The 2,648-nt window shown below is 43.9% G+C and overlaps 1 protein-coding gene across 1 annotated transcript in view; it reads right to left on the bottom strand.

Moving 5' to 3' along the window:
- LOC310691042 (olfactory receptor 14A16-like) overlaps positions 1 to 2,648 on the bottom strand; it is a 242,514-nt gene that overhangs the window by 231,680 nt on the left and 8,186 nt on the right. The gene's annotated exons all lie outside the window — the stretch shown is intronic.

A 2,648-nucleotide genomic window follows, 5' to 3' on the forward strand; every position in this document is an offset into this window, starting at 1 on the left:
ATAGATTGCGAACCACCTGAAAAAGTCTCCTGCTGCTGTTTTCTGCAGATGCAATGGAGGCGGCGAAGAAGCCCCTCTTCGCCGTCGCCATTGCCACTTGGTAGGCTCGACGTTGAGCTCTAACCCGTGTCCGGTCTGATTCAGAATGAGTTTTCTGCCACCGACGCTCTAGCCGTCTCAACGATTGTTTCATCACCCTCAGCTCCGGGGAAAACCACGGGGCTGTCCGGGCTCCATGCAATCGGAGAGGGCGCTTCGGAGCCAGACAGTCAATAGCCCTGGTTAACTCCGCATTCCAGCGTGCCACCAGGGAATCAGCTGAAAGGCCATCAACTTGGGATAAAGCATCCCCTACCACTCTCTGGAAGCCAATTGGATCCATTAAGTGGCGGGGGCGGACCATCCAAATCGGTCCCACCTCCCTGCAGAGGGGAAGGGTTGCGGAGAAGTCCAGTTGCACCAGGAAGTGATCTGACCATGGCACTTCTTTTGTTTCACTTTTAGTTAGTGTCAGATCACCAACATCCATAGAGGTGAACAGCAAGTCTAAGGCATGTCCACGGCTATGAGTTGGGCCAAACTTATTCAGGGACAGCCCCATGGAGGCCATGCTTTCCACGAAGTCCCGAGCGGCCCCTTGTTAGGTCGTGTCAGCATGGACAACCAAGCTAGGTGTCTCCAGGAGCATATCCGCCACGACCTGAAGCAGCTCGGGCAGGGAATCCTTGGTGCAGCGGGGAGGTCGGTACACCAGTAGGAATCCTGTACTGCCCCTATCGCCCAACTTCCAGAGCATGCACTCAGAAAACTGGGTCTTCCCAATAGGACGCCTGGTGCAGACTAATGACTTCCTAAAAATCACTGCAACCCCCCCCTCCCCGCCCACATGACCTGGGTTGCTGTGCGTAAGAGAAACCTGGTGGGCAAGCAGCGGCAAGGACAGGCCCATCTGCTTCATCCAACCAGGTCTCTGTCACACATGCCAGGTCAAATCCTCCATCCACAATCAGGTCGTGGATGGCAGTGGTTTTATTCATCATTGACCTGGCATTGCACAGCAACACTTTCAGGTCATGTGGGTTTCCCTTGCTGATTACTGTATCCTTCCGGTCAGGACCAGACCTGGAGGCAGGGATAGTCCTCAAACAACGACTAAACCTGCCTCCTCGGTAATGACATAGTCTGGTCTTAGCATAACTCCTCCTCCTGCCCGTGATCACTGAGATCGGGTGTCCCAATACACCCCCCCTGTGGAACCTGCCCCACCCAATCTATTGGCTGAGGCCCACTCCCAGGCAGCCATGACCCTTCCCCTTAAAAAGCAAAATACAAACTATATAATAATTTAACAGAATAATAATAATAAAAAACCACAAAACAGAACAAAACAAAACAAAGCAAGAAACAATAGTGCTGACTAAATGCTTATCCCACCCCAAGCAGAAAAATAATAATGAAATAATATAATATTATAAAAAACAACAACCACCATTTAAGGTGCTGCAAATTAAAAGCAATTAAAACATTTAAAACAATTAAAACAATTAAAACATTTAAAACATGTATAGGATCACACCATCAGACAGAAAATATTGCACATGTGGAGTCTGTCTGCAGGGAGGTGGACAAATCGCAGAACCTACTAATTAACTAATCCCAGAGTAGGTCCTCTGTGGAATAAAATTCCCAGAGAGAATTGAGGTGCAAGATGAAAAATGTTATATTTACTATGTTCTTTTTTTATTTAGTGGAGATAGTTCTTCATGACGTTCTCTTAAACATCACCTCCAATTATCTATATTCATAAAGGAAGAACTGCTCTGAGTCACCTGAGCTATCTGATTGACTTCCAGATACGATCAGCATAGTCTCACCTCCTTAGTAGCACCTTCCATTCACCTCTTAAAGAAAGGAAACAGTGAGGTTTCAGCCTTCTTCAAAATTAAAAAAGGTAAGTTGCATATTAATAAAGTAGTTCTTAAAATGCTGCTACTGTAGTTGTGTCCCTGAATCATTGTCCATCACTTCTAAGTGGAATTTGTAACTTCCAAAGGGAACTTCAACAGTAGAGCTAAATTGAAAAAATCACAAATGGTCATTTAATGAGCATGGGTCATTAATCCATGACAATATCCTATCACCTATTGAAATAAACTGAAAACCCTGAACATAATAAGCAGTGAACCAAATGGAAAGTATACATTAGGATACTGTAATAAACAAATCTGTGAGACATAAAACCTTGTGCTCAAATCCTGTCTCAATCTTGAACATACTGCAAAGTTTTTGGGAAGCAATTACCATTCAGGTTCACCTCCCATCTGAAATTTCAGAGTACTTACAACATTATAAATTCCACCTTGAAGAAGCATGTGGCAAAACTTTGTAAACGGTAAAGCATCAGAAATGATAAATACGGTATATTTCCACATTTTAAACTCTACTCAGTGACTGTTAGCATCACTTTCTATGTCTCCCCTTTTCTCTTCTCTTCAGATAACATCACATAAATGTGCTTAGATGCACATCAGGTGTGTTTAGCATCAAAAATTCTCTTTTTTTTATAACGATCATTATTCTATGTCAGATGATTCTTTTATATACGTATCTTTTTCTTTCCTGCTTCATAGATCCAAAAGTATGTCAGT

The sequence above is a fragment of the Podarcis liolepis genome, assembly GCF_965112155.1.
Source record: "Podarcis liolepis genome assembly, chromosome: 13".
NCBI lineage: Eukaryota > Metazoa > Chordata > Lepidosauria > Squamata > Lacertidae > Podarcis > Podarcis liolepis.